This window comes from Trachurus japonicus, chromosome 8 (genome assembly GCF_045865225.1).
Source record: "Trachurus japonicus isolate A0001 chromosome 8, Traja_1.0".
Classification (NCBI taxonomy): Eukaryota; Metazoa; Chordata; class Actinopteri; order Carangiformes; family Carangidae; genus Trachurus; species Trachurus japonicus.
In genome coordinates, this window is record NC_140914.1 from 19,456,449 (window position 1) to 19,482,842 (window position 26,394).

General features: G+C 41.7%; 1 protein-coding gene across 3 annotated transcripts in view; it reads right to left on the reverse strand.

Moving 5' to 3' along the window:
* cacna1ia (calcium voltage-gated channel subunit alpha1 Ia) overlaps nt 1-18,141 on the reverse strand; it is a 153,388-nt gene extending 135,247 nt beyond the window's left edge. For all 3 annotated transcript variants that reach the window (XM_085784484.1, XM_085784483.1, XM_085784485.1), the window contains exon 1: nt 17,132-18,141. The gene's annotated coding sequence lies outside the window, so the exon portion shown is untranslated. The remainder of the gene's footprint in view (nt 1-17,131) is intronic.
* Nucleotides 18,142-26,394: the final 8,253 nt, after the last annotated feature.

Here is a 26,394-nt window from a genome sequence, read left to right on the forward strand (position 1 = left end):
ACTGTGTCAAATCATCCGCAAAGAAATAAGCTTTGAGGTTTCCCAAAGGGCGCACATTAGTCCCCTATATGTCACGCTGTTCTTTGACTTGATGGTCGCAGCGACACATGCGAAAAGAGACTGACACATGATGACACACATACTGCACACACGTATGGCAACACGGTAGTCGTCTTGGCTTGACACGCGGTTCTCCCTGTATTCAATCCGACAAGTGGTTGAATTTTTTTACGCCTCTGTTCCGTAAAGAATTTTTGTTATTGTTCGTCGTTGTGCGTGTTTGGTTTGCGTTTATATCATGTAGTAGCAGAAGACGTTCAGCCCTGAGCACATGGTTGTAATGTGTCCCAGATTACAAAGGGGGGGAAAGAGACAAGCACATGCAAGCACAGTGTACACACACACACACACACACACACACACACACAGAAAGAGACACAGACAAACACCTTTGCTGAGTGCCACAATGAAAAGCCGACGCTATTATCAAAGGAATGATTCACCTGCTGATCTTCAAAGGTCTCCCGTCATTTCAATGCATCTCTCATTTCTCTCCCCCTCTGCATCTCAACCTCTCAATTCATCTGTCACTTCTGATGTCTCTCCCTCCTTTCTCTGTCTCACAATCTATCCCATCTTTTTTCTTTTCTGTCTCCTTTGTCTTTTTCGCTCGCAACGCTCAGTGTGATAGCTTTTTTGCATCTTGGTAAGGTTTACTTTTCAATACGCAGCAGACGGATGCAATTAATACTGTTGCCAGCTATCGCTCCTTCAGAAGAGAGGTACAGTGAAGAAAGAAAGAAAAAACTGATATCACTTTTCAGCGTCTCTTTATGCAGCCTCCCACTGCACCTTCCTGCTGCAGCCTCTACCACATCTTCCTGTTGTCTCTGTCACTCCTTTAAGCTTCTTTTTTAGCCCGTTATTTTCTTCTCCCTACTTCACCAAGCCTACAAGTGAAGTAAGAGGAAGAAAAGGTGCAGTAACGCTTTACTGTATTTAAAAAAAAAGAGAAAAAAAAGGAAAATATTTGACTTCTCTCATAGACTCACTAAACATGAGCCTCAGTTTGAATGCTTCCATGTCTAACAGACTGTTGCAAAGACACGGTTTACAAATCCATCATTAATCTAACATGATTAAACTATACAAGGCCAGCAGAGGATGAAATGTCATGCAAAATTTAAAAATATCATATTAAAATATTATGTCCTGGCTGACATTAGGGGACAAGTCGGCAGTCTATCACAGGGACTTACAGAGGCAAACAACCTCAGATACTCATGCATGTGAATCACCATTTTGAAACCCTAACCCATCCAGGCACGGGGAGAACATGCAAACTCACACACAGACAGGCCTGATGATCAAATTCTATTATCACTGTAATATCTTAGAATGTGTGCACTATGTATGATCAAATGACTGTGTAGCGTGAGAGTCACTCGCAATTACGAACGACGCTGACGACACACAAGCTTGTTTTTGTTCTCTCTCTGAAGTTTTCACCCTCTCTCTCTTCCTGTCACCCCAGCTACCCCCCACCCCCCTCCTCTGCAGTTCTCCCCTAACAAGCGGCGCAGACTAAAAGGCAGAGCGAGAGAGAACTTACCATTCACAAAACACCCTGTTTTCTGTGAAGCTAACGGGGCTAAAAATACTAATGCTTCTCTGCTCCATCTCATTACTCAGTAGGTCTCCAGATGCAGGCACATGCACGCACGCACACAAGTTGAGCATCAGGATCAAGACAATATCGACAGAATAAGTAAAAGGACTTGCTTCTTTTTCTTTATGAACATTGTCTGTTACATATCTTTGTAGCTTGATGTGATGTCTCATTGCTCTGGAGAGTGACCTTTGTCTTTTTTAGAGTAAGGCCCATGTCAAATCACATTAAACTTTCTTCTCACAGGGGCATTTTTCTATATGTCAAAGGCTGTTGTCGTTGTTCCTCATTGTTGTGTGAGAGCCGTGCGTTGTCACTTAAGCTTTCTTGACTTGGTATATGAGTCACGTCACAGAGCACTTTTCCGTTTGTTTTGCAGTGCGTGTGTGTGTATGAGAGTAAATTTCAACTGCAGCATTTTCAACCCCTGCAAAGTTAAACATGTGATGCATGTCAGGCACCATTGCCTGTATGGAACCATCCCTGTAGGGGTATGTGACTTATGTAAGTATGTGTGGCTCCGTATCAAGGCTTACATGATCAGAGTAATTCCAGCACGAGCGAGAGATAGATAGAGATAGACAAGAGATAGATAAAAAGTAGGGCTGTCAATGTTACCACATTAACGCATGTGATTAATCTGGAAACAATCAAAGAAAAATTAACGCACTATCAGTTTAGTCAGATGTACGGATGCTTCAGGAGGATACACTCTGCATTCATAATAAAGCCTGTGATTTGATTTGTTTATGAATGTTGAGGTGTGCAGTCGGATACATGGGCATTTGTTTAATATACTAATTAAAATATAGTGCTCATGTGAAAAACAGTGTTTTTATTTTTCACCATCTGTAAAATTGATTCCTTAAATTCTAATGGATTCACTGTAGGTGCATTAAATGCATCCTTCAATACTTTATAAGACAGAATAGAAGGAAACACAAGTAATATTAGTTTATACTGGTATAATATTTCGTATTTTAATTGTGATTAATCACAATTAATCAGAGTAGTATTGTGATTAATCATGCTAATTTTTTAATTGTTTCACAGCCCTAATAAAAGTAAAACTTTTTAATTTAATGCTAATACATCAATAAAATATTGCTTGACATCTGGCTTCCGTCACCCAAACTACATAAAGATCAGATGGTTCATGTCCAAATACAAAAGCGAAGTGAACTGTAGAGAATAGGGCAAAACACACTGTGCCCATGCCCCTAAAACATCTTCACATATAGACATATCCCTTGTGCATTTGTATGTCCTCGAACAACCATGTATAGCCTCCCACCCCTGGGTGTACAACTGTGTGTGTGTGTGTGTGTGTGTGTGTGTGTGTGTGTGTGTGTGCGTGTGTGCGTGTGTGTGTGTAGGCAGCAGCGAGAGTGCCCCAGGATGCTTGCTGCCTCTCCAGGGATGAGAGGTGTCGTCAAAAATAGAGAGCTTTCATGGTCTAGTTCACTGCTTGTGTCTGCATCCACAACAGATTAAACTGTCTTCCTTAATTGCTTGCTCCAGTTCTTAATAATAAGAATAATTTAGAAATATTACATGAGGCTGTTTCCATTATTGGAACACTGCGTTGGAACCTGTTATGAGCTATATAGCTGAGTAACTCATACTCACACACAGTCAACTATCTATCTATCTATCTATCTATCTATCTATCTATCTATCTATCTATCTATCATCCATCCATCCATCCATCCTCAAAACCCTGCATTTTCTTCTACACTACGTGTGTCTATATGTGTGTGTGTGTGTGTGTGTGTGTGTGTGTGTGTGTGTGTGTGTGTGTGTGTAAGCGAATGACAGATGGTCTCTGGTCATAGTCCCAGTGGAATATAGACTCTACAGATGCTGCCGCCAAGGAAGGTGTCAGCAGTAGCTACCTTTGCTTCGTCTCTCCAGCATTTCCTCAAGATACCACACATTATGTAATAATTATTGTGCGTGACGACCTTAAAGTTACAAAGAAACCTTAGTGTGTGTCCTGCCCTACAGATGAACCTGATTATCTGCTTTGAAATCTACTGCCACCCAAATAAAGGTGAAGGTTATTAAAGGTTTAAGAACATTTTTCATTGGGCTATTCATTTTGCAGAGAGATATTTCCAAATCAAGCCACTATGAACTATAATTCACATGATAAAAGAGGGAAGTAGTCAATATCAAAGATCATGAATTTAAAGGAATGGGTCAATATTTCTGAGCAAAGCTGTTTCCTCATTCATTTCCAGTTTTTGTGCTAAGCTGTGCGGACCAGCTGACTGGCTGTTGCTTCGTGTTTACTGTACAGACCTGAGAGTGGTTTCAGTTTTTCATCTAAAAACTTGCAACAAAAAAGCCCATAAAGCTCTTTTCCAAAATCTCCTCTCGCTTTGGCCTGGTTGGAAATTTTCGAGTTTGAGCCACAACGGCTGCAGACCACTGAAGTGCAAAGTTAAAAACTGCATTTCAATGAGCTGAGGGAGTGAGTTTGGATCATGAGCAAGTCCAATAAAAGTCTGTTCTTTAAGCATACATTTTGTGGCCACGAATGTTTCCATCATGCTTCTACCACCCTTTGTATAAAGAACACAACCACCTGATCAACTACAGTAAACGCCTGTCTGGATTCAGGTGCACCAGAGCTCTTAACACAGAGGAAAGCCCAGGGCTGAGATGTCAGTGGCAATCAGCGTCATGCCATTCAGGGAGCAGCATGTGGATTTTGATGTGCTTGTCTTTTTTTCCCCCCACCATGCCTGCCCTCATACCTCAAGGGTGGCGCCCACATGCAGACGTTTCGACCCGCTCACCTCCATGCAGCCCACCCATCCATGAACACTTAATATGCAGCTCAACCCTGTCGTTCAACAAGAATGCTTCACCCAAGTCTTTCATCTTTCCGTCTTTTCGTCTGTCCCTCCATCCCATCGTGACGGAACACAGGCCAACTTAATAGAATTCATAAAGCAACGTTGGGATTGATTGGTAAATGAGGCGTGTGAGGGGGGCCAGCGTAGAAATTAATTATTAGAGCCGCACAGTTCCTGGCTTGTGATCAACAAGCGTGGACCTGTGGAGCCTACTAGTGTCTGTGCGTCCGTCTGTGTGTGTGTGTGTGTGTGTGTGTGTCTGTGTGTGTTTCCAATTAAATGCAGTGAAATTGAGAGACTTGGCCTGTAGGAATCTAATTACCAGAATCCTTGGGGGGAAAGAGGACAGAGTGTATCAGCAATCTTGCATGGAATGAGTGTGTGTGTGCGTGGAGAAGATGATGTATGTTTATGTATTTATGCAGGTGAGTGTGTATAAATCCATTACAGTATTTCTACATCAATGATCATGTATTTATTAGTGTTGCATTTAGTGTGATTGTGTGTCTGCATGCATTTCTGTATAATGCACAAAAGTGTATTTCTGCATCTATAACGTGTGTATGCCTGTTTATCAATGCTTTTCATTTGTGTGTTTGTTTGTGGATTTGTTTTTTTATGCACGTCTGTTTGTGTTTGGTAGCTTTATGAGTGCCTTGGGGTAATGAATCAGGGAGGTGCTCAAAGGAACCTTGGCGTCATCACCATCAACAACCACAATAGCTCCATATGTCTTTCAGACCTCTCTCCGGTCCTTAGAAAACATGGCTGGCATCAGAGAGAGAGAGAGATCAGACAGGTAGAAAAGGGCAAAATGTAGTAATAGATGGAGAGGGGAGAACAAAACAAAACAGCCAAACACACAATTCAGGTCTGTGATGTCATAATACGCTTTTTCTAGTTGGTAAAATTAATGCATGTCAATTCACGTAATATTTTGTTGAGACATTTCACTCAAAACTCCAAATGTGTGACTCATGGTGGCTGTATCCACTCCAAACTACATCCTTCTGCAATTTTAAGGCTATCAACCCTGTTGTTCCGATATGTCAGTCGAGATGTGATGCACTGACCAACCAACCTATATACAGTAGGGAGGCAGAGCAGTACCGGCTCAGTACAGTTTCACATCTCTCCACACAGACATTTTGGAGCCTGGTCAGGTTCTGTCTCTGTCTGGAGTTACCCAGGTTGGTGTGGCCCTGAGGTGCTTGTCAAATGTAGGAATATGAAAGTGCCCCTGGCTGAGTGCTACTGTGTTTGGGCTTCTCCCCAGAGAACAAGAAGGATGCCTCTATGCAGCTGGAAGTTTCCAAGGGAAAGGCTGTGATCATTGTCTGCAGTTATACAGAAAACAGTAGTAAAGACAGAGTGTGTGTCTCTGGTGCCTGATTTCAACCTAAGTGGTATTTGGCTGGTGGAATTCTCTGCTGGCCATGACCTGGCCATAACAAACACCTAATTTCATCAAGGTGGTTCATCAGTTGACTTGGTATGACAACACTTTAAGCCTTAGCCTTCCAGGATTGAGTTTGACGGTGTGTTGTTTGATCCGTGGCAGTATGGTTTAGATAGAGCTGTGAAGAGCTGTCAGCTGATCACCACCTGGTGGTCAGTTAGCAGGTGACGTGACCTGGTAAACCCTAGTGAGGGTGAACTAGGAATGTCTGGCTGAGGTCCTTGTCAGTGAGATCTTTAACTCCCACCCCTAGAAGAAGAATTCACACATCCTGGGAAATGTTGCAGGTCTGGAATCCAAGTGGGATATGTCCAAAGCCTAGCCATAGTGGGCATATAGCTGTCAGTCATGGCAACAACTCAAGAACTTGCTAATAGACACTGGTAGCCATCAGGTTGAAGAAGACAGATACCAGCAGATAAAAGTGCCAAGATCTGCAGTGGTTGCATATGTAATAGTCATTCTGTGAGTGGAATCCAGAGAGGCCATGGAGAAGAACTACTGTTTGGCCTCAAGGCTCTGGCAAACCATCCAGCCTCTCAGGAAGGGGAAGCAGGACTTAGGCCAGGCTGTTCTCAACAGGAGCAGAGAGTCGCTTGCTTGAAGTGGGCATACTGGTGTCCACAGGAGGGCACTTTGAAAAACCTGACTAATATGTCATCTGAGGAGGAGGCAGAGCCTGAAGAGTTGTGGGTACTGGGATCTTGTGGAGGTTGCTGTATAAATATGGGGATTTAGGGCTGTTGCTAAGTGATATCTAGTTCCTGTATGACTAAAATGAGAGTTGTGTTTTTCTTGGCAGGATGTCAAACACATTTTAGAAAGGGAGACAAATGCATTCCTGGTAAGTATGGTCAGAATTAGTTTACCTGGTTTGGGGTCTCAGACTTTCCACTCACCTTTAGCATGCACTGGGGTTTGCATCTGAGTGTGAACAAGCTGTTATAAGGGTCAACGGCTCAGTATATGGAAAACTGTGGATTGTTGGACTGTTTACCAAGTGAATATGTTTAAGTTTCATGGTGTTGTGCTCACGGATGGAGAGGGAGATTGATAGGTGGATAAATGCAACATCAGCAGTAAAGTGTATATTGTAACAGACCGTGAAGAAAGGAGCTGAGCTGGAAGGGGAAAAGATTTATTTGTCGATCTTAATTCTGGACCTCACCTATGGTCACAAGATGGAGGTAGTGACCAAAAGAATGGGACGGCAGATGCTGCAGCTGAATTGTTACCTACAGAAAGGGTAACAAGCTCTGACGCATTGTGAGGAGTCAGTTAAGATGGTTCAAGCATCTGGTTAGGATATCGCCTGGGTGCCTTCATTCGGGGCATGTCAAACTTGTAGGAGGCTACAGGGCAGACACATTGAGTCTGTACAGTATATTCTGTGTGGTCTGGGAATGACTCAGTATCACAGAGGAGGAGCTGGAAAAGATATGATGTGTATTTTTCAGACATTACTTTTGTAAAATATTAATTACTGTATGTTCAAAATAACTTGATCTAGTATAGCTATAAAAGTTTGTTTTAGTGTTTTAGTTTTGAGAAGGCTGAACCGAAAATTAAGTCTGAAAACTGGTTAAACTGATATTTAAGTTTCAGTTTTTATTTGCTACAGCTAACTTAACACATTGGTTTTGCTCATTTTAGGCTTAAAACACTGTCTTGTCTTTCTAGACAGGTTAAAATACGTTGTCTAAAGCTAAGTATTACAACTCACCAGACTTAATCATAAGTTACACACTTTCTCCTACTCACAGAAAAAAAAAAACATCTCAAGGACATTTTTATCACTTCACTTTTTACAACAATCCAGCATGTCCTGAGTCTGTTCTGTCAATTATCTAATGCAACATCACATCATCCTTTTTCTGTGGCCTCAAAATGTCAGCAGACACACATGTACACTCAGCCTTCCAGGCTTCTCCTTTCCAAACTCCATCACCATTCTCTCTGGGTGATATTGTATGTCATGTTGTATGACTGCAGCAATTACTCATAATCCATAACTCCAACTTCACATCATTATGATACTCAACATGCCTGTGACACTAAGGGAGAAAGAGCAGGATTCAGATGTCACAAGAGGGGTGACGTTGTTTCCTGACGATCTGGCTACATGTTGGATTTGACAAGCTGTTAATCACCAAATACTTGAAATGTGATGGGTGGCTGGGGGCATCAGTCTTCATACGCAAGACTTTAAAATATTAAATAGACAATATACAAGGAAAGTGCCAGTGGTGGATATTTCTGTTGGACTGAAATTCATGACACCAATTATGTACCTGTGTTTCTGCTTTAATTCACACACATGGACACACTCCCTCAGTCACACATACAGTTCACTGTATAAGATCAATCAAATCTGTCAGCAAATAGAGAGCTCTCAGTTTTGTGTGAGTATGCACGTGTGTGAGTATGCACGTGCGTGTGTGCACATGCGTGTGCAACTGAAGTTATTTTTGGGGACAAATGTCAGGCTTAGGCCCAGTTAATTGGGGTTGGCTTGTCCAACTGGGGCCAAAAGCTGTGCCCCCAACCAGGAAAAAGCAGATATTGTGTCAGTGGTTAAGGTTAGGGTGAAGATGGCATTTTAGTTTGCATGTGTGTGTGTGTGTGTGTGTGTGTCATCAGTTTTTCCTCTCAATAAAAGCATATTTTGGTCCCTTTGACTGGCACGTGGTGATAAAGCAGAAGGAGAAATGAGAAAAATAATTTTATATTGTCAAGCTGTTGCTTCTGGGTTGTATCCAGGAGTGAGGGGAGGATGAACAAAGGAGCTGGGATGGTTATGATTTCATAATGATGGTAATGATAATTACAAATGATAATGGCAGTAATTCTGCTGACGCTGCTTGTGAATGCGATGATGGCTGCGGCGATGGCGGCGATGACAAGGTATTTGTGGAGATAATGAAGATGACGTTTGTGAAGAAAATGTTTTGAACTATCACTGTGGTAACCTGAAGGTGCATCTGGAAGGGAAGGAAGCAGAAAGTGGCAACTATAGGTGAGAGAAGAGAGAGGGGTTAGGTGAGTTGAACAGCGCTATCAAATATTGGGAGCGTGAAGAAGAAGGGAGCATTGTAGAGAGAGAGTAACAAGCTTCCAGCCCAAAACAAATTTTCTACCTACTCCCTTTCCTCTTAGATTTCTTTCTCTCAACTGCATGCAAACAGACACACACTCGCACAAACCCCCTGGCAACAGTCAGTGTTAATCCCCCTTTCCACAAATTAAAATAGTTCCCAGGTGTTTTAAGACATATCTGTGACATGCTTGGCCAAAATACCCCAAGGATCAAACATCACAGCTCTCTTTTCATCCTCTCAAAACAGCCCTGTTGAGAACGGCTGGTTTCAGTGCCTGTCCCTTTAAATACAAATGAACCCCTGCTTGCCCCGCCCCACCCCTTCTACCGGTCCCAGGTACGGGTGGTATTATGCAAATTCGAATCCAGTTACATCATTGGAAGACAACTGAGGGAACAGCTCGTAAAACCACGTGGATTCCAACTTAGGTAGCCTGCACATTACAGATTTTTTTGTCAGTTCTCACATTTTGGGGGCCGGAAGTCAAGACAAACACCCATGTTAAAGAGCGAAAAGTGATATTTCCATAAGTCCCCTTTAATTTACAAGCAACTGGCAGAAAACAGAGGGACAGAGGACGTGAGTCGGTCCAGATGATTAGCAAGAACTATCCTATTTCATTTCATAAAATGCGGTATCATATTCCATCAATTCAGTCACTGCTGACATTAGATCAATGACATGTCTCATTAGAAATCATACATGCTAATCTTAATCAACTATTTCTGCTCTGAATGTAAAATGAAAGGAATTGCTGGCATTTACACTGTCACAGATGTGTTGGTGTCTGGATTAGGTTTTTATGAAACCGTGTCTTTCAACACTGAGAAATAATACCCTGTTAAAAATCTTTACTCAGCTATCACACTGCTGCCAAGTAACACAGCTGCTTTCATGACAGCCTTTAATGCCACTTTTCTTAAGTCTAAACAAAATACTGCCACTTTGTGGTAACCTCTGAAACCAAAATGCTGACATTTGCTTTGTTGGGTCCCTGCCTCTTGAATTTAGCACTGCATTAGATTCTTTAGCGTGCATGCAGGGCAAAACAAGAGATGTGACGAGATAAAGCAGGAAGCTGTTTTCCAGCGATAACTTGTATCATCCAGTCAGATGTCTCCCTGAATCCAGTCATATGCATCCCTGGGTCTCCAAATTGCTTCCAGAAAGCTGACTCTATAAAACTGCGTGGCATTAGTCCTGGTGGCTCAGTGGGTCGAGGACGAGGTGCAGGAAGTACTGGAGTAAAGTTGATGGACCATACAGCCTTCCCCACTTATAATAACCAAACTTAAATTTTACAAGTTTGCGACAGAAATTTCAGAGGTTGCTTTATGATTGAAAGGCCAGATGACGAACTCGAGGACAGGCTTCATTTCTACGTTAAGTTGTGAATCTATTTTAAGAAGTGCCTCATGAAACGTACCTGTTACAGTTCTCTTGACCCAAGTAATTTACAGCTCGGAACAAAATTACTGTAATGTGGAACAATTGCTGCTGTTAATGATCCTGCGTGAATGATGCCTTTTCAAGTAACAGATGAGTCATTCAAGAAGTCCTTTCTAAAATATCATAGGTGGAAAAAAAAACTTTCATTAGCTGCGTGATAATAACAATTTCTCTGAAGAATCTAAAGGCACAATTACTCCAAATAACTACTGTACAGTATTATTCTACCTTCCAATTACAAAATGATCTATTAATCATGCAGTCGGCCATGCAGAGCATTATGAGACAATAATGCTACGCAAGTGACACTCCAGCTCCGAAAGGTCACAAATCTTGATGCTATAGGGCTGCCGTTTGTTCACATCAGTGAGCAGAGTGGGTTTGAACAGCGGGATGCGGTGTCCGTCAAAATGACTTAGTAACGGTAGAGCAGGCCTGAGATGGCCTTCTTTACTGGTGTCAGCCCTTGCAGGTGACAAAACAGCTGCAAGAGAGGCATGCCAAGGGACCATGTGTGAGCCTGCGTGTGTCAGAGAGGGAATAGGTGTGTGAGTGTACCTATGTGGATGAGAGTGAGAGATTTTTATGTTTATATGGAAACATCGGATGATAAAATTTACCTGCAAGTGTATGTTTTATGGGCTGACATGTTCCTGTATCAGAATATCATGCATATGTACTAAACCATAACAAATCTAGGGTTAATCCAGAAGTTTAATGTCAGCGAGGCGAGATCTTCATGTGGGTGAGAGAACACAGGCGCCAGTTATATTTGTTAAGAATAAAGGAAATCTAGCAGCAAATAAAAATGGTGGAGTGGGATAAATGTTAGCCGATCATTTATGTGGAGAGCAGGTGGGAGGTTGGATGTTAGCAGGACAAAAGAACATGCTGAGGTGCCTTCTGGGGACAATTTAGTCCAAAACCCACTAAACACCTGTGAAGAGACAGCACACAGTCTCTCTAATACACTCCTTTCCTGTAAAAGCCTATGTTTTTAAAGAGGCACTCACTTAATACATCGGCAGTAAACTGCTGTGCTGTGTTAAGGACTGTGCAGTACAACCGAAACCATTTCTGCACATCAAACTTACTGTAACATGATAGGGAAACCATCTTTATAAGGAACTTTGAAAAAAAGTCCACGTACGAGCACTTTTAGAGCAATCATAACACAGCATTCATCAAATGCAGGTTTAGTCTATAAAAATGTAAATAAGCCATTGTGCTGTTGTCGCTGTTTCCTAATTTTCTCACTTTTTGTGCTAAACTGAGCTAATTGCTGCTGGCAGACATTGTTATACTTAAAGCAATTATTCTGTTTAAATTTCAGAGCTGTAATTAAGTGGCATATCTATTTTTGTGCCACTGGTGATCGATGACTTAAACATTATTTTGTTCATATCAAAGAAATAATTTACAGGTGGTAACTTCAGGCTCATGAATTAAAGATTATAGCTACTAATGCAACTTTCTATAACAACAAATAAACAGGACCACTAGTGCTTAATTGTCACATTTTTGGAATTGATTGTACTTAAGTAGGCACTGTAACATTTCAACATTTACATTTTAATATTCTGTTGTCTGTGTAAAAATGAAAGATAAAGGGAAATCATTTCAATTCTAAATTTCAGCTCTCAATGTAACAGCACATTTTATGTACAGTGGCCCACAGCTTCACCAGCAATGCTCAGCTGTCATGGGAATTCAAATGGTGGCACAATAATCCCTGACATGACAAACATATCATTTCAAATACATGCACACCCAGTTACCACAAATCCACACCCTCACTTGCTGTGCAGCATACAATCATCTGTAACTGGGATGTTGTGCGAAGAGGAAACTGCTGCTTGTCAACAGAGATTAGCTGCAGTGTGTGTGTGTGTCTGCAGGTTTGTATCTATTGTTGCACCTGAGCACACTGACTGAAAGCACTTGGATTAGGTGCGATACTGTAAGGACACACTACATACATACCCTGCCTATACATAACAGATGCAAAAATAAAGTGATACAAAACATAGACACCCACACAGACACACTATTTTCTGCCTTCTCTTATGTCTGGCTGAATGCAGGAACTACAAGATATTTACAGTGCAGTGATGTTTGGGTTTATACACTGAAAAAAAAATATTTTCACTGACTTAAAAACACCAGAATTTAATGTCAGGATATATATTATATCAGGTCTTCAGACTCCAATAGCTAGGGCTTATTTCTGTTGTGTTGTGCTGTAGAGGAATGTTTCACTTTTTCTCCACCAGGCATGACAGCAGCAACCTCTATCAGTCACGGTTTCTGTGCCTTTTCTGAAAGCCAGAAAGAGGCAATCATCATATAGACTGTATGGTAAATATTTACTGTTTGTTTCAGGTTTATTGAAGCCCAGCAAGCTGAAATAAAACAGTGTCAGTGCAGGGCCACCGAAGCATCCGAGCTGATCCAGGAAGAACAGATCCCAGAACCTTGGTGAAGCCAACCTGGTTTTTGTTGATGTCTACAAGTGTCAAATGAGAGCAGAAAAGGGAAATGGACAGCTGGCGTTGTACTTTCACAGGGGAGCATTGAGTAGGTGTGCCCTGATTGGCTGAGCACATGCATGTAACTTTGTGTCAGACAAAGACAGATGTGCGGTTAAAGGATGCACACTGAAATACTCTTGCTGTTGTAAATCTACTATCTCTATTTAACACACACATGACATCTATTGCTTTTCATTTCTTATTCTTTTAAAGGGGGAGTTTTTCCTCATCTGATTGGAGGATGTAAAAGGACAGAGGAGGTCATATAAGCTGTTCAGACTGTAAATCCCCCCCCGAGGCAAAGTTGTGATTTGTGATATTGAGCTGTATAAATAAAATTGGACTTGACTTTACTCCTGCTCACAGTGGCCATTAAAAGATTCCTCTGAACATGCTTCCAGTAGAGGAGAAGAGAGGGACAGTTATGGAGCTGTGGAGGGCGACGAGGCCTGTGAAATAATTCACTGGCGTCTCCCACTGAACTGCAGGGAAGTACTGTACACGTGCACGCTTATCGCAAACATATGCATGCATATATGTACATGCATAATGAATTCGTAAGTGCTATGGTCACACATTGCCTTCTGACTGAGCCAAACTCTCATTATACTGATATTATACAATACCTGAATTGTGTATGGGATATACTGTTTTATTTTGGCTAACAACCATAGCAGAATGCAGAGTTATCATTAGATCTAATTTCCTAAAACAAATGTTTTTATACCATTTACTATAAGACCTCTTTAAGCTAAACATAAAGGTATATAACAGATGTATATACACATCTCTTATGTCTAACTTTAAGAGCTTTAGCTTATATAAATGAATACACACAAATTAATATAAACTATATTGACTCAGTTTTAATATTTGAGTCTAGTAGTGACTAGCAAGTGTTTGTCTACCCCCTTGTTCTTCTCTGCAAACATCTTTTGGCACATGTTGTCATAACTGTTCAGACTTTGCCCCATGCCTCATTAAATATTTGAAGTTTTTAATAACTGAGGAGTTTATGTGTTTTATTCATTGGGTCTTTGAACAGAGTTACAGCTCTGACAACCATCGTTTTACTCCTTTATTTTGATGTTATGCTCACAGTCAGACGACCACCTCACCATGAGGTGTTTTTGACAATTTTGACCTGTATATCTTTTTCTTTGATGTACAATATCCGCGGTCCACCTCATACAGCACCGCATACATACACAAACATTGGGCCACAATCACGTTCAGTATGAAACAATAGCATAGCCTGTGGGTGAGCATATACTGTATGAGTCAACAGCCTTGCCTGTTGGTGGCATTCACAGTGACTCACATTTCCAGGAAGAGAGAGATACAGAGAATGAGAGGCCTAAAGTCAAAACCTCCTGATTCATAATACTCATCAAACGGTGCTTTATATCTGAAAGACAGACTCAGCTAAATTCTGGGAATTTTTTATATCAGTGAAGTGAAAGACAAACTCAAAACCCCACTTCACGCCTTCGCTACATCGTGTCAGACAATTAAGGTCTGTTTTATTTTATTATTTTTGCTCTCAGACCTTTTTCGCTTGCAATTCACACTTTTTTTTCTGTGTCTAACTCTCTCTCTCTGCTGGGGTTTGTCCCTCCACCCATCACATTTCCTCCTCCTCCTTTGTTTTCTATCACAGAATATCGACAACCTCTCCCCTGCCCCCCTGCCTCCCCCTCCTCTCTGCTCTGGTCTCTCCGTCTCGCGCTGCCTCTTGCTTCGTCTGGCCTTCGTAGGGGGCTCTCACGGCGCAGTATGTGGCAGCCCTCGTCGCACAGTTTGCCGTGCACAAACCGATCGTTTCACCTAACTGAATAATACCAGCATTCACTGCAGGCCCACTCCCAACCCCGCTCTCTGTGCTCCCCTCCTGCCTGTGGTCATTTTCACCTCTTCATCTCCTCTTCTCCCTCCTTATGTCTCCCCCACAACATCTCTCTTGCTCTTTACACCTCCTGTACCCATCATCCTCATCACTCATCATCATCATCATCTTTCACTCCTTGTCCACTCCCTGTCTCTCAATCAGTCTCCCTCGTTATTTATTTTTTTTCTGTCAACTTGTCTTACCTTTCCTTTCTATTTCTACCTCTCTCATTTCCTATACACACACCTTCTCTCTCTATTCTCTATTATATCTCATATTACTTTCAGGTCATTGTGAGCTGCTGCTCCAAAAGAAGCATAAATGCCCTTTCTGTCCCCCTACTGTGAACCATAATACTAAATCTCACTGAGGCCATTTGTGTATACAGGCATGTGAGCAGGGCTTTTTTCTTATTCAATGGAACAAACTGCAAATGCACCCTGACCCTGGTTTATAAAAGTCATGTCACCATGATGTATCACTCCTCCTTGTCTTCATTCAAATGATTTTTGCATTTCTCCCTGCTGTGTTTGTTTCTCAAACAACAGAGAATTCGTTAGCTTACTGTCCCTGACTGCCACAAGATCCTGACCCTCCAAAAGCAGCACAAAGAGTCTCAAGGACACAATCTACATCCCATCCTGCAGCACAGCCCGTATAAAGTGGCACTGACATTTCGAGAATCCGACATTTGATCGTCACCATGGCCACTGACGCTGTAAATGTTGTGTTTTTCAACAGTTTTGATCCCAGATAGGAGCTGGTTTCCCAGAAGAAGCTGTGAGTCATTTTCAGAGTTGAATCCAAATGAAATCTTTTTATACATTTAGCAATGTGAATTTTTGGCAGCCGTTCTGTATGTAACCCTAACACTTAACAGACATTTGTTGAAGCTTGAGCCAGAATCCTCTCAACAGCAGCCTGAGGTTAGACACCACTGCACAAGCTAATATCAATAGAAGGGGAGGGGAGGGGAGGGCAGATATGAATGATCAGGCTTTATTGATGCTTTGTTCCAAGGGTCAGGGTTCACTCAAAACAATTGCCAGCTGCTTCTCACCGTGCAGCTCGGGGGCATTTCATTATTACAGAGCCTTAAGAGCAATCTCAGCATTTGCAGGAATTCTTCCATTACCAACGTGGACGAAAAAGATTCATCTGAGGACAACAGATTGGAGGTCTACCACTCTTCAACTGGAAGCGATGCAGGGACGATGTGTGAGTCTGCGTGTGCAATTCAATTATACTATGTTGTAGACTTTAAGATGGCAGTTTTATGCGGAGTCACTTACAATGGGTGCAGCAGGAGAGTGAGCTTACATTTCCAGAAAAATTACAGGCAACCACGGGTGGAGAGTGCCATAGTCAAAATCAGTCTCATCCAGATAATAAATACACTACGGCAAATAACCCTTTATCCTAAAATGGTCTGATATGTAAAGTGGGTGCTAAGTAAAGATAGTGTTGTGAATATGTGCGCATGGAGAGCAAAGAAGAGGATAGGCGGTCACTCCAATGAGATCATATTCTCTCTGATCAGATGTTTGCACCTCTCTGAACTGGGCACGTTTCTTTGAAAGTATTAAAAACGTACAGTGGTGCTGATCACAGGCTGCATGAGGTTGTGTTAATCTTCATAACGTGTCCCCAGGGCATGACACAAGAGGCCCCAGCAACTTTGGGTGCATCAGTGCAGGTGAAAGCATGAAAAATTGAGGGCCACACATGTTGTACTGTGTAAAGCAGAGGGGGTGACATTTTTTCATGTGAATAAATGAGCAGTATGAATAAATGAATTCTGATCTTGATTTCATTGAGTCAATTTAACATTAAAGAACAAATATTCAGCATTCTCAATTTCTTTTTTAAGCCATTTTTTTTTATAGATTGTGCCATGTTATCCTCATGGCAACTTGTTTTAAGCCCATTTTACACCATTTACTTTTGCAGGAATCTGAAGCAAATACAAAGGTATGAAGATCACTTGTGGGATCAGTGAGGCTACAGGTCTAATGAACAAGCAACACCTCTGCCTCATCTGCGCGCTTTCGGTCAGCTTCTCTAAAAAAAAAGAAAAGAAAAGAAAAAAAAAAAACATCGCGCCCGGGAGGACCCCGCAGCAACATGCTTATCAGACGTCTATTAACACCAAGTGGGAATAGGCCAAACTTACCTTGACTGACATTAAAAAAGGTGTGTCCAGGATTTACTGAACAAAACGGCCGTCGTTCCGTCTTCTCCGAGACCCCTGGCCGGTGAACACCATGGAGAATCAGTATCCACTGGCCATCTACAAACGCGACGCACCGGGAGGCATTTAGGCGAGAAAAGGCGAGAGCGTCGTTGCGATGCTGTGGCGCAAAGCCCCGGTTCCCCCGCTGGAAAATTGGGTTGTGCGTTGCAGCCTTGGTGACTCTGTGTGGTGCGCACTGGTCTCCACTGGACTCACATCTCCATGGAAAAACCAAGAAGAAAAATCAAACGGCACAGTGTTTTCTATCAAACAAGTTTTATCTAGGGGCTCCTGTATAGCCTACGACCATCTCCAGCCAGAAAATGTCAAAGATAATCATTCTGTTGAGTTTCACTTTAAGCTGCATGCGCTAAGGAATTTGGGAACACTTTTTTTTTAAAATCACGGTCACGTTGACTGAGCACACAGCTAAAAATAATAATAATAAAATTTAAAAAAAAATCCTATGAAGCAGGAGGCAAATATTTGTCCGAACTGGCGCGTTTTAACAACGTACCCATCTCCTCCGTCTCCCAGTTCCCACAAAAAAATGGGAAGAATATTTCACATCTTCTCAAATCGTTCCGACACCAATTGCACACCTCAACTCGTTATTCCCCGACGTTGTATCCAAAAGGCGTGTCTGCAACAGTTCAACACCTACAGCCTAAAATACCTTTAAAAAAAAAAGAAATTCAATGAGTGTGTCGGCTTTACTTCGTCGTGCGCCCTCCTAGTCCTCCTCCCGGTGGGAAACAGCCAGCCTCTTCTACTGCCAAAATATCCCAACAAGGTTCACCCAAGGACCGGCTCGGACAAAAGGTGTGGGTTAACACTTTGCACAGAGAAGTGGACCTTTTCCTAATTAATCCTGTACTCCGTGGGTTTATTCATTTGGCTCCGACGAGCCAAAACCTCGTCTTGCGGTTGGATTCTCAGCGAAGAGTTCCGAGTGTGTGTGTGTGTGTGAGAGAGAGAGAGAGAGAGAGAGAGAGAGAGAGAGAGAGAGGGAGAGGGAGAGAGAGAGCGTGAAAGGGGGGAAGAGAGGGAGAGAGGGAGAGAGAGTCACATTTAGGCAAATGGGCAACATTTGGCTACTGCACACTCAAAAAACTGACCCAGGGCATGTGTTCGATTAACAAACTAGAAATATGTTCACATTAAATGAATGAATCATGTTTATGTTCATTAAATGATTTGTTCTTGTTGGTTTAACATGAATCAAGGAAAAGTTAGATGAATCAGATTCATTCATTTCAGTCCAATGAGACTGAGGTCCTTCAAATCAATGACTCTGATAGGGACAGCTACTGCGCATGCGCCACACCCACCGGAAGCAGAGAAATTTCAAAAGAAGAAAAAAAAGTCGGAGTGGAAAGTTTGATGGACGTTTGCCACAAGTGATATTGGTAAGTAATTTAGATGTATATATACAAGAGTGTATTGAATTAAACAGCGTGAGTGATGTATTGTACACATTAGACATTTGTGAGACATATTTTAGTCACTCGTTTTTCTCAGTTAATGCTAACTTGCTATGGCTAACAAAAACGAGTGGAGAAGAGGGGAAAAAGCGCATCATGTTTATGGTTTCTGAGTCCGTTTAGCATGTTAGCCGGTGTCCGTTCGTGTGTGTGTGTGTGTGTGTGTGTGTGTGTGTGTGTGTGTGTGTGTGTGTGTGTGTGTGTGTGTGTGTGTGTGTGTGTGTGTGCTCGTGCGTGCGCGCGCGTGTGTACGCGTGTGCTCGTGCTCGCCTCGGTTGTGTGCTCTGGTTAAACAGCGTGTGACGTGCCAGGATGTAGTCATAGCCACACACAGTTACAGCGCTGCTCGACTACCGGCGTTTGTGATGGCTCGTCATTTTTCAGCTAAGAGCAGGCTAAATAACTGATGGACGACCATGAGTTGGAGCTGCAGTTCTGGGAAGGTAGCAAACGGTCTAAATCTGTTGATGCTCTATGATGCTATGAAAGCTGTGGTGCAGTAACTTAGGCTATGTGTCATCTCGATGAAGACATGTCATGTCTTCAATGTATGTAACTGCAAGTATTGTAATACTTGCTATAGATTATATCTATAGATTATTCACTATAGAAACATTATGTTGTATTAACCTTTTTTAAACAATTTCTCTTTTTACCAGAAATACATCCCAAAATAAAGGAGTGTCCCCATGCCCTGAGATTGTGCACCTCAAAAATACATGGTAAGTTGTTAATATTTTTGTCTGTGTGTATTCATTTATCATTTGTTAATGTTTTTGATTTTCTTTCTTTTCTTTCAGTGACGTGTATGTGGCAGTGCAAGTCTTGTGTCGCCAGAGAGAGTAGTAGGTAATTACTTAAACATTATAAACTACATCATCATTATTATTCTGTCTCCTCCTCCCTCGTCTCTGTCCTCCTTCCTTTTCTCTATCCTCCTCCCTCGTCTCTGTCCTCCTTCCTTTTCTCTGTCCTCCTCCCTCGTCTCTGTCCTCCTTCCTTTTCTCTATCCTCCTCCCTCGTCTCTGTCCTCCTTCCTTTTCTCTATCCTCCTCCCTCGTCTCTGTCCTCCTTCCTTTTCTCTGTCCTCCTCCCTCGTCTCTGTCCTCCTTCCTTTTCTCTATCCTCCTCCCTCGTCTCTGTCCTCCTTCCTTTTCTCTGTCCTCCTTCCTCTCTGTCCTCCTTCCTTTTCTCTATCCTCCTCCCTCGTCTCTGTCCTCCTTCCTTTTCTCTATCCTCCTCCCTCGTCTCTGTCCTCCTTCCTTTTCTCTATCCTCCTCCCTTTTCTCTATCCTCCTCCCTTGTCTCTGTCCTCCTACCTGTTCTCTGTCCTCAGACGGACAGCTGATACTATTGTGATAGTATTGTGAATCGATTTTTTTACAGCTACAGTAGTAATAATGACAAGTGTATTGTTGATGTTTTTCAGATCGACAACGAGTTCATACGCATATCAACTGTACCTCTGCTATCAACATTTTGCTGAGCTCGACCAACACTCTCCACGCATGATGGAGCTCTTTCGAGGGAAAGGTGGAGCGGCACAGGAAAAAATTAGAACTATGGTGGCCATTTCCAAGGTTTGTATTTAGTTTTTCAAAAGTTGTGCAAAAGTTCAGAGAGTCCGTTAATACTGTGGAGTTTCTTTTTGGAACTGCTGCCTAAAATGCAGAATATTGTTAAAATGGGTTCCTTTTTTTTCCAGGATGACACTACATACAAGATGAGCATGCATCCTCAAGTCCTTGCGACTACCTGAACGCAGACCATGAGAAATCCGTGAAAGAATATATGGTGAGTTACATGCACGAGGTGTGACAAAGTAGCCAGTCAGAGAAAGCACATATTTACTTGTTGGATGTGTTAAATTTGAAGCAAGGGTGGTAAATATTGCATATTAAAACGTGATACCCTGTATAACTAACCCTGTATAACTAAAGTGCATTTTGCTTTGCCCTTGTTTTTCATCATGTGCTATTTCTCATATTTCTGCAAGGTTGAAAACTAGAGATATAATTGGCTGAATGTATGTTTTAAATGTCCTAAAACAATATTATTAACCATTTTAATATATTTAGTACAAATCCTGGCCAGAATTGAGCCTGTTTGTTGTGTAACATTATCATTTTACATCCCTCAACATAAATGACATCTGTTGTTTGATGCTAAGTACTGTTACTTTGAAAGCATAAATTAGAAAAAAAAATTTCATAAAATTAACGTTTATGCAGTGTTCTTGCTGATGTTGAAGCCTAATTTCCACATTTTTGTCTAGACTCATATCAATGTATTTATTGTCATATTTTACTCCATAGAGTGCAAACACGGAGGCCAAGACTTCAATGGAGCAATCTGTGATGGGAGTGTACGTCATACAGGAGGGGTGCAGAGCCTGGAGATGATCCAGAGGACATCGGCGTCCTGATTGAAGGTGTGGGGATCCTCAGTGGTTTGGGGGACACTGCGATTGCCTGTGCTCTGTTATTTGGACTGTCTGAACCTGAGCTACCCACGCTCCAATGCACTTTGGATGGGTGGAGGTTGTCATCCAAGGCACAGCTCCTGAAAAACAAGCTTTTGAATAAGCTTGATCAAGACTGATTCAAGGGTGGCATTTGCCCACATATCTGCCAATGCAGATTTTTTGTTTTTGAAAGTTCAAGATTAGAAGAAAAATGTTTCAACAGGCAATTTAGGTTTGCACAGTGGACTGAGATTATGATTGTTGTCTCCTATGTTGAAAAGTATCGTGTGTGTGTGTGTTTTTGTGTTTGACAAAGGTTGAAAAAATGTTTGCATGTTAAACTTTAAATGCACATATTTTGCAAGACTGTACTGTATATGCTGAACTCTGAATACAGCATTCCCAAATGCATCATATGGTTAATGGAATACTTCACCCAAATTTCAAATTTTTACTCATTATCTACTCACCCTCATGTGGACTAAGGGCTGGGAGAAGTTTCAGAGTCCTCCGTGGCTTCTCTGAGTTACAGGGGGTCTCGGCGTAGCAGTGCATGTCCATATAAATTGTTGCAAATGGATACCAAAAAGACACACCAAAAAACATCCAAATACCTCCATGCTGCTCGTATGTAATGTCCCTCTTGTATTGAAGCCCCGAAATGCGAAATTGTTCTGAAAAAAATTAAATAAGTCTATATTTCAAGTTTGTTTGTAGCGGAAGCTCCTTTCTCCGGTTCGTCAAATCTGGACAGACCAGGAAGAGGAGCTTTTCGGGGGCTTCAATACAAGACGGACATTACATACGAGCAGCATGGAGTATTTGGATGTTTTTTGGTGTGTCTTTTTGGACGAAGACAGTTGGTATCCATTTGCAACCGTGATATGGACATGCACTGCTACGCCGAGACCCCCTGTAACTCAGAGAAGCCACGGAGGACTCTGAAACTTCTCCCAGCCCTTAGTCGACATGAGGGGGAGGAGATAATGAGTGCAATTTGAATTTTGGGTGAACTTATCCCTTTAATATTTGACACAAACAACATGAGTTTTGGAGAAAATGTGCTTTTCATTGAGTGCTGGAAGGATTTAAAGACACTGTTAAGTCTGCAGTTAAGTTGTACTGTGGCATATTGTGGAGATGCATCAAAGACAATAAGACAATGGTAAGGTTGTCAATTCTATGTTGCACCCCAAATGTTAAATAAAAATTGTAAACGTTATGCTTGTTGTTTATGTATGTTAGTTAAACATAATGCTTACACCAGCAGTGAAAACAACACTAAGACAAGATATTAGTATAACAGACAAAACCTATATTAGTTAATCCAACATGATTTACATTAGTTTAACAGACAAAACCTATTTTAGTTCATCCAACAAGATTTATACTAGTATAGCAGACAAAACCTATATTAGTTCATCCAACATGATTTACATTAGTTTAACAGACAAAACCTGTATTAGTTCATCCAACACGATTAAATTGTGTTGCACTAACGTAATTTAATTAAATCAGACCAACACAATCAAGATAGACTGACTAAACATGATTTGTTTAGATGGGATATATATGGCATGATTAAATTACGTTCATCCAATGAATTCTTTTTTTGAGTGCATGAAGAGTAACACAAAGCTGAGTGGAGGGGTGTGGGTGTGGAGGGGGCAGGCTCCCGATTTTATTTAGACTCCATCGGAACTGAATTGTGTGTGTGTGTGTGTGTGTGTGTGTGTGTGTGTGTGTGTGTGTGTGTGTGTGTGTGTGTGTGTGTGTGTGTGTGTGTGTGTGTGTGTGTGTGTGTGTGTGTGTGTGTGGCGTGCGGAAACGCAATCTGTGAGGAGAAAACGCTATGTGGTGGATTTAATATTTGATGGGGCATATAGAGTTCTAGCCTTATAACCAGTTCACACCAGCACTGTGATTCAAGACACAATGGCAAAACACACACACATACACACAACACAACACACACACAAATAACATAGAGACGCACACAGCGGTGATAACCGGCCTGAGCGTTTCTTTCATGAGACAGGACAAGCAAACGCATCATCAGTGTGAACGCGAAGGACTCTTGCACGAACAACTGCACGAGGTGGGTGGGTGGGCGACACCTCGACATAAGAAGGTAACTGTATGTTGCATTACAGCAATAGAAAGTCGATTCAACTCTCGCTGCCGAGGAGGTCTGGGAGAGTGAGAAAGGTGGAGAGAGAGAGAGAGAGAGAGAGAGAGAGAGAGAGAGAGAGAGGTGGCCGTGCTTATGCAGATGAAAAATCAGTTGAGAAGGAAAATTATTTGGTAATACCAAAAGATAAGCTACACACGCGCGCACATTGCATTGCACTGCCTTCCTTCTTTCAGCACCATGGACAGCTCACAGGCGCGCAGGTCCTGTTGGGCGCTGTCCAGCGTGCTGAAAACTTCTCATTTGGAAAGTATATTAATGTAGGCCATGGGACGCGCTTCTTCCCTCCATTTAACTGCCTTAACCTTCTCCACAGAGGGGTCAGAGCGCCCAGATACCTCCTAGCATGGATTTAACTACTGTTTTTAACCATCACCTTTGAGATGACAAGTATCAGTTTTCACTTTTTCCCTCATTAAAAGTCAAGTCTCCCTCCTCCTGACCTTAGGAGAAAGAACAATCTCACTGGTGTTTTATGCCACCCATGAAGTAATGTCAATGATTAAAAAAAGAAAAATATTTCAATACTCAGAAGGTCAAAGAGGCAGACTGACGTTGGACACCACACTGTTTAGATACAGAATATCTGGGACAAGAACTTCACAAGCTAAAAAGGTCTTTAATTGTTTGATGGCAATTTGAAATAATGCTGATCCATACAATGTAAAGTGTAAAGTAAAGGCTGTAGAGATTTTAAATCAATTAAACATGACTACATTCCTTCACATGCCAGGTCAGTCACGCTGAAAGCAGGAAATGGCTTTGATGCTAAAGCATACAGGTTAGTATTAGACACTCTCTACATGTATTGACAGCAAAATACTTATTATGGCACTTTTAAACCCCACAAAGGAAAAAAGGCTGGAGGCATGAAAATTGTATGTTTTGCCATTGTGAGTTTATGACTAATTCAGGGCGCCATGTGCAAAAATACCCCCACTTGCCAGCTTGAGGTAAAGTGCGTTATTCATAAGTTGTGAATAATTGAGGTTTAGGGAGCACACTTGGAACTGGGGGGAGGAGTGGGGGGCATTTGCTGACTCTGTGCTTTGTCTGGGTTGGCACTTATGAGGAAATACAACGCTTGGTTCAGGCAATTAGCAAGAAGAACAAAGAAACAAAGCTACGTACCCTGTGTGTTTTGATGATAAACAAGCTATACCAAACTAATCTTTTCCTATCTACTTTTGTTGCTTGTTCTTCATATCTGACTTGGTGTTACGCCTACTAAAATTGAAGGGGGCTTTTATTTTGGTAAGAGCCACTTTGGCATGACAATTTAACAACGCTCATTAGGCTACATTAGTTACCAAACACAGTGGGAATGTCTATGTCTAATGAGAATGTAGCATCATGTTGCATTGCATCACATCACGGCACATCCTGTCACCTAGCGTCACATCACATCCCATCACACCAAGTCACTTTGTGTCACACTGCATGGCATCACAACAAGGAAATGCAATAAGAGTAGACAGAGAAATAACACAACAGGAGTCACGGCGGTGGTCTTTCTTATTCGGAACAATAACGTTACTGCTTGATTTTCACTGCCAAACCTGACAGACTGAAAATCACCCATTATTTGTACTGACAGCAGTACTGACAGTCCGTCTATATCTATTTATCTGCCATCTATTCATACTGCTAATATAATACACATCTGTGCAAAAGCCTGATGCAAAATACTACTCTTTTAATTACTTAGACATAGTGTTGACCCCTGGCATTTTTGGCACTTTATCCTCATTAAACACTTCCTAACCAAAAACTCATCCCTTAGTCCGGTACTGATACAGTACTGATTGCTTGCTTCATGGCAACATTTAAATGCTCTGTTTGACACCGCTTTAAAACAAGCCTGCAAAGGTGATGTGAAACTTTGTTTAAATCAGGTGTTGTATGTCAGTGTGGATGACCACATTGAGAGAGACTCATTTCCAGAGATGCTGTATAAACACAGCTGTACAGAGCCTTTGGGGCTGCTGGGAAGAGATAGGCTACATTCCAAGATGTGTGTATATGTGTGAGTGAGCTGTATCTATGTGTGAAGTGTGGTTCTCACCCTCTCTGGGAGTAGATAAGGGGAGGGGGGGGTCCTGGGGGTATGGAGCACGGAGGGATGTGAATGAAAGTGATCGGTGCCAGAGGCTCAAACCTCACACTAACTATACAAACGGTGTTAAAAACCACTGTCTTCACACTAACATGAAGATTCACACACTTTTAAACGCTTTGTGTGCTTGTGTTTTTGTAGCTTGTTGGTATGTGTCTTACTGTATAGACTGGTAGTGTGCGGATACACACAGACAGGCAAACACACCAGGAGTTCAATTTAATGACTAAATTGTTAAAATGTGAACATACATCTCTTTAATCTCATGTAACATGAAATGTGAATAATTAATTATTATGATTTATAAAGAACTCTGAATTTGCTTTGTGCTGCATAAAAAATCCTTGCCTGTCAAATACAATTTCTCTTCCTTTACACACACACACACACACACACACACACACTCACACGCTTAGACCTACTCAACTGAAACATGAACTGTGACCTCCTGTGTTTTTATAAAACATTCAGAGCCCCAGTTGACTGGACACGTGTCCATCTTTGAGTGAATAAGCCCCTTAATGTCTGCATGTTTCATATCAGTCATGTCTAGACGACACTGAGGCATCCTTACTGAAGGGTCAGATCAGGAAAGAGTGGTAAAAAGATAGATAGCCAAAGAGGGGTGGGAGGGGGGTGGGGGTGTAAAGTTAAGCCGTAAGGCAGAGAACCTTATCCAATAGATGAGGAAAAAGCAACAATAAGGTAGAAGTAAAATTCACAAAAAAAAGTTGTTCTTGTTATTTCAAATTCAAATGTTCACATTTAGGCCTGGTCTGTTAAATGTAAACACTGGTGCATCAAAAGCAATCCGCACAACAGCTCTGCTTCCATTAAACCCCAGCTGTGATTTTTGTTTTTATGCCCAGTGGACTGATGGATTGTTTGTTTAGCTGTGTCATGTGCTGTTAGCTTTGTGCATTGGCAGCAAATGTTTTGTTTTTAACA